Below are 12,731 nucleotides of genomic sequence, written 5' to 3' on the forward strand. Positions count from 1 at the left end.
CCCCCTCCCCCCCCCCTTTTTTTGGTGTGTGTGTGTTACTAAAAATTTTGTGGCAGGAATTATAAGTAGCTTACTGTTAAGTTAAAGTGATAACATTGAGGCACAATGCAGGGATACTTCGATTTAAAAGTTAATATATTTTATTGCTTTTTGCTTTTAGGTTTTAATATATATATATATTATTATTACAATTTGTTATTTTTAAACCTAATTCCCAAACAAAAACTTTGTAGGCCACAATCCACACACCCCAATTTACGTGTAGAAAATATTATAAAGATGGCTGACATTAAGTATGTGCTCGCTTACTTTTTTTAAAATCTTCCCTACTAAGCGGAAGTGTGATTACCAATAGCATCTCCACAAATTGATTAATTGAGTTATTTTTACCATTTGATCATGAAAAACTTGTAAATGAATTTATTCAATGCAAATTGTGTTTAAATGGTCAGTAACAAGAAGCAGCACGTATTCAGGTAACGTGAGTCAATTGTCAATTTCCTTTTTTCGAGTTGATTATATTAGTTTATACAAATTAGACTGCTGATTATAAATTTATTTTCCTTAGATTTTAATTTTGCGTTCTTATGCAAAAACACAACTTGAACGGAATACCACTACATTATTGAAGATGGTGGGTAGTTGTGGGCAAGTCTTGCCAATAAAAGATGTATTGTAACTTTCAGAAAAGCCGCCTTCTTTCATTTTGCATGCCCTTCCCCACCTTCACCTATCACCGGCCTTTATAGTTATTTATACTCCCTCCGTTCACTTTTACTTGGCATGTTTTCACTTTTCACGCTCCTTAAAAAATAATAAATGTAGTGCATAATTTACCATGATACCCATATTAATCAATGCATATTTCATTAGATTTGAGAAAATAATTTGAAATGAGTAATAAATACTGTGGGTATAACATGAACTTTTTTTTAATCTTCTCTTGATATACGTAAAGTGATAAGTAAAAATAAAAATCTATTTTTAGTATACATATAAAAAAAATAAACGGAGGGGGTAGTAAATAAAAATGAAATTAAATTGATGAACGAAATTGTAATAAACCAAATATCGACCAAACCAACTGGCTATATTGATTCACTAAATTGAACTACAATCAACTGGAATTTGCAATGAAATAGTAAAAAGGATAGCTGCAGGATAACAGAAGGGATGAGAAGCTAGAAATACATCATGGAAGAAGGAGATGAGAAGCTTGGACAGAAAGAGATGAGAAGTACAGAGCTTTTCACGTAACATTTGCCTAATCCTACAAACCCAGACGATGACCCCTTTTACTCACTTCGTCACGTGCTTCCTTAACCCGGATCCCAGACAAATCTCTTGTTGGGCTTTCTGATTCTTGGGTCTCTTCGCAATTTGACCCCTGGCCCAATAGCCTCTGTCCAAATAACTAGCCCATACATATATATCATTTGAGTTATCCTGGTTCAGACCAAAATGCACTAGCATATTTGTTCTTTCTTTTATGACAATTGGCGTAGACTTAGTGTTAATACATATTTATAAAAAAATTAATAGTACACAATCATATGATGTCCCAATATTTACCCTGCTGCTAATAATGTCCAATATTTACCCTGTAATACGATTAGCTTATGGTTTTTTCTTCCACTCTTCTTGTTTTGGTCGTTACTTTTTAAATTTTTGGTTCTATTAATTGGGAAAACAAAGTCAATAGCATGCAGAGTGACATGTAAATAGACCGTAAACACAGGCAAGCAGGCACCTTGTTTTCTTCAAAACATTGTTAGGCCGCAGGTTTTAGGCACAAACAATTCTTTTTTTTACTTCACTATCATGCACATCTCAGTTGTGGCTTCTCCTTTTTGTATATTTATCATTGATAAATATCTGTCTGTTGTTGGTGTATTTCTCCATAACATACCTTTAAGTATCGCTTAGTCTCTCAATCAAAAGTTGAACTATTACAAAAGTATAGCCGTTTGATTTACCGCATTAAACCAAAATAACTTCTGTATTGGGGAAAATCAATATTATACTTGGAATTAATTATGTGGCTGTAGTAGCAAGACACGTGGATCAATAGAAAAGTGACAGACGAAGAAGAACACTTAAAGAGATGCGAATCTTAATAGGTACGAGCAAGATGTCTAAGAGACAAGAATAAACGGTTGCTCGGGTCTCTTTATAATTTGAAGAGACATCGATGGAATGAATCAAGATAGCAAAAAGTACAGATTCGTTAACCTTCAATTAATGAGTATGAATGATTAGAAACGTTACAGAATCTTCATGAAACAGTTACAATTGCCAATTATAACGTTTCATTAATATCATTAATTGCTCATTATGACTCGATTATAAGAAGGAAGAGACATTGTACTTAGAAATAGCTACAAAAGAGGGAGAAACGACATTTTTATGGACACGTTCGGATTACTATTGGAATATACTTATTTACTTTGCTTTATACTGATTGCTTTGCTATTGCTCGTTCTAATTTTCTTTTTCCATTGCAAAGATATTCTTTTATTTGATTATCAGTAACCCGAGTACTTCAGAAAATAAGCTTTGACCGAAATTCCTATTTTCTGGTTAAACAAATTGGTTCCGTTACCGGAAATCTGATAATCTCCTCACTTTCCAAATCCATTCTTCTATTAAGAAAAAATCATGTCGAACGTCAACAACAACGACCAACCAAATTTACAAAACCAACAAACTCAACAACATCAGTTGAATTAGCTAAATCAACAAGGAGATGGAACTCCAGTCCCCTCACCACGAAACTCTCCTCGGCAGTCTCGGAAGGGGACTCCTGACAGATCTGAATCAAATATGAATGAGCAGCGTGAGAAGGAGCAAGCTATTGATGAACTGTTGAAGCAATTAATCGCCCAACATGTCAACAATGCTCTTCAAGCTTTTGTCAGCAGGTTGCCGACTATACCACCAACTCCACCTCCAAACAACAATGCAACCGTAGAAAATCCCCGCTCGGGACTCGTTAATTCAGGCAACGGAGGAACTCCTAGTGAATCTCGTGATGGAGGATCAGGTAACCCAGTTAACTCTGATTTACAAAGTTTAGTACTAACTTTGCAGAAGCAACTCAAGGAACAGAGCGACCGCATAGAGCAAATACCTGGTGTACCGCCTGTAACAAAGGGAATAGATATGGAGAAATATTCTCAACAACCTTGGAAGCCAAGTGCCGCTCCTTTGCCAATTCCAAAAAAATTCAAGATGCCCGATATCCCGAAGTACGATGGAACAACTGATCCACGGGGCCATGTAACTGCATTTACAACTGGAGTAAAGGACAACGACTTGACCAAGCAAGAAATTGAATCAGTATTGGTCAAAAAGTTCGGAGAAACACTCGCGAAGGGAGCACTGATATGGTACTCTCTTTTACCTGAAAATTCTATTGATTCTTTTGCTGAGCTTACAGATTCGTTTATAAAAGCACACTCGGGAGCTTAGAAAGTTGAAAAGAGGATGGAGGACATTTTCAAAATTAAACAAGGAGATACGGAGCTGCTCAGGGAATTTGTAGATAGATTCCAGCGTGAAAGGATGATGCTGCCTCGTGTTCCCGATAACTGGGCGACTATGGCATTTACCAGTAATCTAAATGAAAAAAGCTCAGAAGCCACGAGGAGACTCAAAGAAAGCTTACGAGAATTCGCTGCAACAACCTGGAATGATGTTTACAATAGATACAACACAAAGCTGCGGATAGAAGAAGATACTATCACCCAATCTCAGAAAGATGAAAGAGTAAGTTCAATGCGGGCGGAAACTGAAAAAAGGTCCGGTAAAAATAGGTACGAACCTTATATGGGACCAGCAAGAAGGGATTCAAGCAGGAAAATCCAAGGTATGACCCTAGATCAAGGGACAGAGAATTAGGTTTGTCGTTAAGGTATGGAAATGAGCGAAACACGCGAGACACAAGAGATGACGACAGAGGTTCAAAAGAAAAATTTGGTGGTTATAGTTTTAATGTTAGCGCATCTGAGTTGGTGGCTGTTTTAAGAAGCATGGGAGATAAGGTACGGTGGCCAAAGGAAATGAGATCGAACCCAAACAGGAGAAATCCCAATTTTTGGTGCGAGTTTCACAACAATCACGGTCACAAAATGGCAGATTGCAGATTGCTACAAGGTGAAGTAGAACATCTATTAAAACAAGGTTACTTAACTGAATTGTTTAGTGAAAAGGGAAAGCAAGCATATATGAAGAATAGGCAGGAACCGCCGAAACCTCCATCACCAAAGAGAACGGTTAATGTCATAAGTGGAGGGGAGGAGATCAATGGCGTAACGTATACGGTAGCAAAGAAGGTGTCAAAAATCACAATCACCCACGGGAAGCGAGTTCGTCAGGTTTTAGAAGGAGATAGTATAACATTTGAGGATGCAGATGCAAATGCCGTGTTGATCCCACACAATGATGCACTGGTAATACCTTTACTTGTACATGATACTAATGTAAAACGAGTTTTAATTGATCCAGGTAGTTCTGTAAATATCATTCTGCTAAGAGTGGTAAATGAGATGCAAGCCAATGATAACACGGACCTTGTCCAGTTTTGACAACTCAAGAGTTGTAACAAAAGGGGAGATAATACTCACCACATTCGCAGAAGGAGTAGTCAAAGATACCAAATTTCAAGTTATAGAAATGGACATGGCGTACAATATGATTCTCGGCAGACCATGGATTCACGAAATGGATGTTGTTCCGCCTACCCTACACCAAGTTATCAAGTTTCCTTCGCAATTGGGAATACGCCAAATCCATGGTGATCAAAAGGATTTCTCGAAGCATTAACTCAGTGGTAGATTCAAGCGTGAAAAGCGACGAAAAATAGCGATTACAGAGTTCAGTTGAGGATTTAGCAACACAAGCCTCACATGTTGTGACGACCCGGCCAGTCGTCTCATGAGTTACTGCTCCGTTTCCCCTATTTCTGCTTCTTATTCTTTTGTTCATCTGTGTTTTGAGGTATCGGGTTGGTCGGATTGAATTCGGATTGGTTTTGGTGAAGTTCGAGACACTTAGTCTCTTTTTAGAAGGCTTAAGTTGGAAAAGTCAACCGGATGTTGACTTATGTGTTAGAGGGCTCGGATGTGAGTTCTGATGGTTCGGTTAGCTTCGAGAGGTGATTTATGGCTTAGGAGTGTGATCGGATTGGGTTTTAGAGGGTTGGAGTAGATTTAGGCTTGAATTGGCGAAGTTGATATTTTGGCAATTTCCGGTTGGTAGGCGAGATTTTGATATCGGGGTCGGAATGGAGTTCTGAGAGTTGTAATAGCTTCGTTATGTGATTTGGGATGTGTGTGCAAAATTTTAGGTCATTCGGACGTGGTTTGGTTGGGTTTTTGATCAAAAGCGGAATTCGGAAGATTTTTAGAAACTTAGGCTTGAATCAGATGTGTTTTGGTTTATTTGATGTTGTTTGAAGTGTTTTGATGATTGGAACAAGTTTGAATAAGGTTTTTGGATATGTTGGTGCCTTTGGTTGAGGCCCGGGGGCCTCGGGTGAGTTTCGGGTGGTCAATCGGACCATTTTGAAGTTTAGAAAGCTGCTGAAGTTTTGCTGTTTCTAGTGTTTTCGCACCTGCGGTTTGGGGACCGCAGGTGCGGCATCACATATGCAATGGAATGGCCGCAGATGCGGATTTGAGGGGAGGAGTCAGGAATCGCAGATGCGGTAGAGGGACCGCACCTGCATAGTCGCAGATGCGGTATTTGGTCCCTTAAGTGATTTCCGCAGAAGCGGAGGGTGGACCGCAAATGCGGTACCGCAGAAGCGGGTTTAGGAAGGCAGATGCGGGCACCCCTGTGCAGAATGTATATAAGCTTTCCTTCGCGATTTTTGAAGGTTTCACCATTTTTAACTTCGGCTTGAGAGCTTTTGGACGATTTGGAAGGGAGATTTCAAGGGAACTCCGCTAAGGTAAGGATTTTGGACCTAAAACACATTTCTATGGTAGTATTTCATGGATTAAGGCTGTAATTAAAGGAATTAAAGGGCTAAAATAGAGGATTAGGGCTTGAGTTTAAGAGGCCTTTAAATGAGAATTTGAGAGGTCATTTGGACTCCGATTTTAGTACTCTTGATATGTATGAACTCGTGGGGAGATAAGGAATCTATTGGTATGAAAATTTTTGAATTTTGAGACGTGGGCTCGGGGGTCGGGTTTTGGTAATTTCGGGATTTGTGCCCTTTATTGATTGTTTTCGCTTGGGCTTTGTTCCCTTAGCATATTTTGACGTCTTCGTTATGATTTTGGATAGATTCGACACGCGTGGAGGCCGATTAGAGGGTCAAAGGCGTCGCGAGCTAGAGATTTAGCCGGTTCGAGGTGAGTAATGATTGTAAATGATGTTCTGAGGGTTTGAAACCCCGGATTGCACATCGTAGTGCTATATTAAGGTGAGACACATGCTAGTTGACGAGCGTGGGGTCGTACACTATTGGGGATTGTGACTTGGTCCGTCCCGATTGATGATTTTACTGCGAATTTGACTGAAACTTATTTACTATCATTATGATTTGGGATGAATGTCATATTTGGGCTTCGTGCCAACTATTTGAAGCCTTCGGGGCTTTAATTTGATATTTCCTCACTGTTTTGATTTACTACTTGAACTCAGTCATGTTATTTTCCACTGTTTTACTACTTAGCCATTTTTACTCAGTTTTGAGACTTAAATAATATTTTAAATGATGTTTTGGGCTGAGAAACACTGTTTACTATTGCCCGAGGGGCTTGTGAGGATTTTTGACTGAGTAAGGCCGAGAGCCTATGTTGTGAGGAAACACTGATACTGATTTGAGGCCGAGAGCCTGAGATATGTATGCCACGAGGTGGCTTGATTGATATGAGGCCGAGGGCCTAGATTTGATGCCATGAGATGGCTTGTTATTGCGCTTGGGCCGTAAGGGGCCCCTCCAGGAGTCTGCACACCCCCAGTGAGCGCGGGTACCCATTGTGATGTGAGATTGAGCCCGAGGGGCTGGTATTGTTCTGAGATGTTGCCCGAGGGGCGGTTTTGCTGACACTGCGCCCGAGGGGCGAGCTTCTAATTGTTTACTATACCTTAACTGTCTGTCAATTACCTGTTTATTGTTGAAAAAGGATTTTTCTTGACTTTTCACTGGTTTACTGTTTTTAATTGGTTTTACTGCTTCATTATAGAATGCCTTGTGCCTTATGTGTTTTCTTACTTTCAGTCATTATTTACATTTGTTACTCACTGAGTTGGAGTACTCACTTTACTCCCTGTACCCTATGTGCAGATTCAGGCGTAGTTGGTTCCGCTCCCGAGTGCTGATCCTTCCAGCTTCAGGCGGGCATTCGGAGTACACGATGTAACTGCCTGGCGTCCGCAGTTTCCGTGTTTCTCTTCCTTTATCATTTCTATCATGTTTCAGACAGACGTACTAGTTTTCAGACTTAGCAGACTTGTATTATGACTTATAGATGCTCATGACGTGTGACCCCCCAGTTAGGGCTGTGTTGGGTTACATTTCCGCACTTTATTGATATTATCCGCTACTTAATATTATTAAATCATGTTTTAGACTGCTTTATGTTGTTTAGCTGTTTAAAAAGGGTAAATTGGGTTTAGTTGGCTGGCCTTGTCTTCACGAGAGGCGCCATCACGACCGGGTTGGGATTTAGGGTCGTGACAACTGTAGATAGACAAACAGATGTAGACTCGAGGCCTGATACTATTCAAGAACCATAAGAAAATGAAAACATCAAAACAACAATCGAGGAATTAGAAGCTGTGGTATTATTTGTACATTGGTCGGATAGAAAAGTCTACATTGGAACCAACCTCAGCCCGGAGATAAAAAGTAAGTTAATTGAATTTTTTAAAGCTAACACAGATTGCTTTGCTTGGTCGCATTCAAATATGACAGGTATACCACCGGAGGTAATGACCCATAAGCTGAATGAAGATCTAACATATCCACCTATCAAACAAAAGAAAAGGAAGCAAGGGTCCTTCAAGAATCAGATGATTCAGGATGAAGTACAAAAGCTCTTAAAAATCGGGTCTATCCGCGAGGTAAAATATCCTGATTGGTTAGCCAATACTGTAGTAGTGCCCAAAAAGAATGGTAAGTGGCGAGTTTGTGTAGACTATATAGATTTAAACAAATCTTGCCCTAAAGATTCTTTTCCATTACCACACATAGATCAACTAATTGATGTTACTGCAGGACATGAGCTATTAGGTTTTTTAGATGCTTATTCAGGATATAACCAAATAAAAATGGATCCTCTAGATGAGGAAAAAACTTGTTTTATTACAGACATGGGGACTTACTGCTATAAAATTATGCTATTCGGTCTAAAGAATGGTGAGGCCACGTACCAGAGGCTCTGGATGCCGAAACTCGATATCCTCATTTAGAAAAACTTGCACTAACATTAATTATGACATCTAGAAAATTAAGGCCTTATTTTCAATGTCATCCTATCTTTGTAGTAACAGCCTACCCCTTGCGTAATATATTGCATAAACAAGAGTTATCAGGAAGGTTGGCCAAGTGGGCTATAGAACTAAGTGAATATGACATCACGTATCAACCTAGAACTGCAATAAAGTCACAGGTTTTAGCAGATTTTGTGGCAGATTTTAGCCCAGGGATGGTAGCAGAGGCAGAAAAAGAATTGTGGGTATTTGACGGGTCTAATCTAGGTACTTGGACCTTATTTACTGATGGCTCTTCGAATGTAAAAGGAGTAGGGTTAGGCATTGTCCTGATCCCACCTGCGGGAGAGACTATACGGCAAGCCATAAAATGCCATCCTATTACTAATAATGAAGCAGTATATGAAGCTGTGATTGCAGGTTTAGAGTTGGCACGAGAGCTCGGAATAGAGCCGGTCATAATCAAAAGCGATTCGCAACTTGTAGTTAACCAAATGCAGGGGACTTATATAGCTAGAGAGGCGAGGATGCAGCAGTATCTAGAAAAGGCACGTGATTTAATTAGACAATTCCAAACTTGGAAAATTGTGCAGATACCAAGAGATGAGAATGCCGAAGCAGACACGTTAGCTAATCTTGCATCCGCTGCAGAAGTGACAAATGAAGAGAACGCTTCCGTAATACATTTGTTTCATTCGGTACTCGATCAAGATAAAAACGAGGTAAATTTCAATAATTTAACTTGGGATTGGAGAAACAAGATTGTCATTTTTTTGCAGTACGGGATACTACCTGAAGATAAGAAAAAAGCTCAGGCACTTCGTCGAAAGGCTGCTCGTTACTGTTTAGATCGGGGCAATCTATATCGAAATTTTTTTGGTGGCCCTCTTGCAAGGTGTCTCGGACCTTCTCAAGCGGAATATGTTATGAGAGAAGTACATGAGGGACATTGTGGAAATCACGCCGGAGGAAGATCCTTGGTAAAAACTTTAATTAGAGCAGGGTACTACTGGCCAAAAATGGAAGAAGAAGCAGAAATTTTGTGGCTAAATTGACAAGTGCCAAAGGTATGGTAACAACATGCATCGACCGGCAGAATTATTACATTCAGTTGTTGCACCATGGCCTTTTATGAAGTGGGGACTGGATATCGTGGGTCCACTACCGCAAGCTAAAGGCAAGGTACGATTTCTATTAGTACTCACTGATTATTTTACTAAGTGTGTAGAAACAGGTGCCTTCAAACAGGTACGAGAAAAAGAGGCCAGAGACTTCATCTGGCGAAACATCATATGTCAGTTTGGAGTTCCAAGAGAGATTGAATGCGATAATAGCCCGCAGTTCATAGGTGCACAAATCACAGAGTTCTTTCAGAGTTGGAAAATTAAAAGGATTACTTCGACACCTTATCATCCAGTGGCCAATGGGTAAGCTTAATCAACAAATAAAGTTATTATTAATAACTTGAAGAAAAGACTAGAGGAGTCAAAAGGCAAGTGGCCAGAGGTGCTACTTGGAGTCTTGTGGGCTTACCGAACAACATCAAAAACAAGTACGGGAGTGACACCATTCTCACTTGTGTACGGTGCTGAAGCCTTAATTCCAGTTAAAATAGGGGAGCCAATTACTAGATACACTCAAGCAACTGAAGAGTCAAATGAAGAAGAGATGCGGGTAAATCTCGATTTGCTTGAAGAAAGGAGAGAAACAACCTTGATAAGGATGGCTGCGCAAAAATAAGTTATTGAGTGATATTACAATCGGAAAGCACGTCATAGATACTTCAAGATTGGGGATTACGTTCTCAAGAAAGTTTTTCAATCCACAAGAGCAGCCAATGCAGGAAAGTTGAGCCCAAATTGGGAGGGGACTTACAAGGTTCGAGGTATCGCAGGAAAAGGTGCATATGAACTTGAAACCATGGATGGCAAAGTTCTACCCTCGAGTTGGAATGTTGTTCATCTGAAAAAGTACTATTTCTAAGGAAAGGGAGTACCCATGGCCAGGTATCTTTAATTACGATTTTTGTTTTTGAATAGTTAAAATTATACTAACAATTTTAGATGATAGGCAAAAAGCTAGTCCACGCCAAATGATGATATTAGACCAAAAAGACACGCGGAATAAACATAATTCCTGGCCTAGGGTTACAACTTTTTTGATGGAAATATAAAGGGTTAAGCAGTCTTCATCTAAGGTATACCTCCGAGTCCCGTATGTTTTTCCTTTTTAGGAAAAGGACCGCATGGAAGGAATAATCAAGTGCTCGAGATTTCATGCTTCAAAGCTTAAACAATTGGGGGACTACATAATATATATGTAAGGAAAGAGAGGAAGAATGGAACAATTAGAATTCAAGTCAAGCCTAAAGTCTACCCAACAAATCAAAAGTTTAGAGCAAAGCCACGAGCCAAAAACACAAGCCTGATTCAGAAACCTATGAAGAAACACTCGTGGATGTAAATTCCAAAATCTTACGAATGTTTAAGTTAAAGGCAATATTTAGTCATGGGTTGTCAAAATATACCCTTGAATTTTTACAAATCTGTTGTAAAGAAAATAGTTACGAAAGATTTATAGATGATACTTAAATACATGTAAAGTATTATTTAGTTCGAAAATTTGAATGATACAAAACTTTTCTCAAAAGTCGTTCAAAGAAACATGTGTGTTCCTATTTCTTTTTTCGTTTGTTTTCACCATTATGAAGTTGAGACGTCTTCTTCATTAAATGTTGTATATAAAAGGGCCCTCTTTTATAATTCGTGCTTGATTCGAAAAATTACGAAATTAACAAAGCATTTTTAAATGCAAAAGTTAAAGGGTAAAACAAAAACCCACATATTAAAATTGAAGTGGAAAACAAAGCCCCAAACTTACAAAGGAAAAGGCACAGGTAGACCACTAAAAGAGTAAAACAGAAAGTCAAATTAAAGATATCATAAAAGTTGAACAAAAAACTTTATAATATCTTAATAATTTAGTTAAAACTAAGTATAAACTTAGTTCCAACTTAATTGTCTTCACAAAAACCCCGAAATGGAATAGGGATATGATATTCCCAAAAAACATTACCCCTAAATGGGACTAGGGGTAAACCTTCAATTGCTCCACCAAATAAAAAAAACAACACTTTAAATTTCCTTAAAAACTTTTTACTGAGGGGCAGAATCTGAACCAGCAACGGCATCATCAGGGCCAGGATGGGCAGCTTGAGCAGATGGGGGTTGAACAACCATTACACCAGGATTAACCTCATCATCCTCGGGAGTATCAGCCACGGGTGAAGAAAAACTCTGGCTTTGTTGGGTTTTCTCAATTGTTTCCTTAATCTTTGCTATCTCAGCAGCCAAGTTAAAACCTTCCTTACTTGCCTCCATAAGAGTATCATGGCGTGCATTCAAAAAGGCCCAACTTACTTCAACAACAGCCTTGTCTTTAAGAGCTTCGTAATCTCTCTCCCAATGCTCAATCTCATTCTTAAGCTCTTCCTTCTCAGCTAAGGCAGCATCATAAGAAGTCCTTGAGGGGGCAAACGAACTTTCCAAAAACTGAACCCTGTCGGAAGACACCCGAAGATCTTCTTGAGCCTAGGTGACTGTTTGAACAAGCTCACCAGCGTAAACTTCTTTCTCATTCAACAGGGCCTTCAGATCACTGATCTCTTCCGTGGCCATAGAAAGTTGTTCAGCAAAAGACGACTCAAGAAGGTTCTTGTCCTTGCCCGCTTGATGGAAGAGGATTTCTCAATTGCTAGTTTTGCCGCCATAACTTTTATCTGCTGCTCCAAGGTATATTTATTCTCCTCAAAAACCTCCATCTTGAGTTGAAGACTTTCGTACTACTCTTTCCAATTATCTGCCTCAGTGTGATAGTCATGAATTAACTGCTCTGTATGGACAACTCTTTTCATCAGCTCCGTACCGATGAGATTGATCTACGTAAAGAAAAAAAAAATGAGATCCTAACGAAAGGATAATCACATAAAATAAAAAAGGAGGAGTTTATACCTTCAAAGATGACTGCACAATGTCGTTCATCCAAGTTAAAGAACTATGACTTTCCAGTTTTGACTTCTCAATTGGGCCTATTAAGGATTTCAGCCACACGTCGGCCTGACCTGACTTCTTCAAAAGATTACCATCGGCAGGAACCTCAATGGTAATTTGTTTTATTGCCCTGCTTCCATTTGAAGAACCAATTTCAGTACGAGCAGTAGAGGCAGTAGGAACGAACGAAGAAGTCAAAATAGCTTCGAGCGGAGCAGTAGCGACAACGGAAGG

Source organism: Nicotiana attenuata, unplaced genomic scaffold, assembly GCF_001879085.1.
Source record: "Nicotiana attenuata strain UT unplaced genomic scaffold, NIATTr2, whole genome shotgun sequence".
NCBI classification, from domain to species: domain Eukaryota; kingdom Viridiplantae; phylum Streptophyta; class Magnoliopsida; order Solanales; family Solanaceae; genus Nicotiana; species Nicotiana attenuata.